The sequence below is a fragment of the Mizuhopecten yessoensis genome, unplaced genomic scaffold (assembly GCF_002113885.1).
Source record: "Mizuhopecten yessoensis strain PY_sf001 unplaced genomic scaffold, ASM211388v2 scaffold11047, whole genome shotgun sequence".
Taxonomy (NCBI): Eukaryota; Metazoa; Mollusca; class Bivalvia; order Pectinida; family Pectinidae; genus Mizuhopecten; species Mizuhopecten yessoensis.
This window is the reverse complement of record NW_018408852.1, coordinates 1,114,427-1,115,891: the sequence shown is the minus strand read 5'-3', so window position 1 is coordinate 1,115,891 and position 1,465 is coordinate 1,114,427.

Sequence of the window (1,465 nt, the reverse complement as noted above, 5' to 3'; positions counted from 1 at the left end):
AGTGTAATAGGACGTCCGTGGGGAGAGCCTGTCCAGCGTCGGTAGATGAAAGTGATCGTATAGTTATTAATGTTTTCCCCAAGTCTACCGACAAGCTGGCCGGCGGCAATCCCCAAGAACGTCCCTTTTGCGTCCGTCTGTACAGTCAGACAAAGGTCCGTCAGATGTGGAGGAGTATCCGAGTTATAAATCAATCAACACCTTGTTTCAAAGTTAACTAACGTTTATTGCATATCACACGGCTAAGGTAGCCGTTAAAAACACGGGAAACAATACGTACATTAATAACAGTAGCATATAATACAAGACAGAACAAAACTACAGTGTGTAGAAAAGAATGTATGTTAATTAAGTAAACCTATAGATCAGCCCCCACGAGGTAAAAATAAGGCCTATAGGTAATAACGACGGTAAAAACCAACCCCTCCCGAAACACATATACGTTCAATTATACGTCTCTGGTTCAACTAACCAGTCCTAACGTTCCCTAACGTGGTAGCACTGGAACAAAACCAACAGTGTGTAGAAAAGAACGTATGTTTAGTAAAACTACGTATAACTATATATATATCAGCCCCCACAGGGTAAAATAAGGCATATAAGTAATTATGTCGTTGAAAACCAACCCCTCCCAGAACACCGATATACGTTTACTAACCAGCCTTAACGTTCCCTAACGTGGTAGCACTGTTTTAAGCGCCTGGGTGGAGAGGTTTTCCTCTCCTGATATAGCCGAATTTCCGGCCACGCAAGTCCCCGAATTGACCCGTGCATCCCCTTTTATACCCCAGCCTCCTGGTCCTATGTAACCTGTATCCGCGCACCCATTCTGATTGGCCAAATCTACGGCATATGCGTAGTGAGGTCGGAACGTCTTCCGGCGACTCACCAAAAATCCGGTCGTCTCGAAAGCTTACACCCATGTAAACAAACAGGCTGCACCGGCGATAGCTGCTACTCGACGGGAAGCATACGCCGAACGAATAGCCCTACCGTATCCGTTAGGTTACTTATAGAATGGTATTAGAGGAATACACTAAGACAACAGTAAATATATAAAGCAGTAATAGGCTTATGACCCATTTTCCCACACTCCTCCCCCCTTAAGATCAAAGCAATATTTTATCTAAAATAAGACTTTGTCTATAATGGCTAACATGTCTTATCACCCTGGGGCTACTAGGAATGGGGATCTAGCCTATGTAGAAAATTTTGTCAAAACCTGAGTTCAAGACATAGCATGTAATACATTCAAACCCTTATATGAAATAAGCAATTCAATTAATTGTATATCAACTTGTTATGCTGAACGAGCAACTGAAATAACAACAGTAAAATAACTAAACAACAATAAGTTCTAATTCTATGTCATAACAATCAGACAAACAAATCAAATATGTTAAACCAGACCTACAAAGTAGCCTTAACCAAAGCTAGTACATACTTGGAGCAGGCAAATACTGAC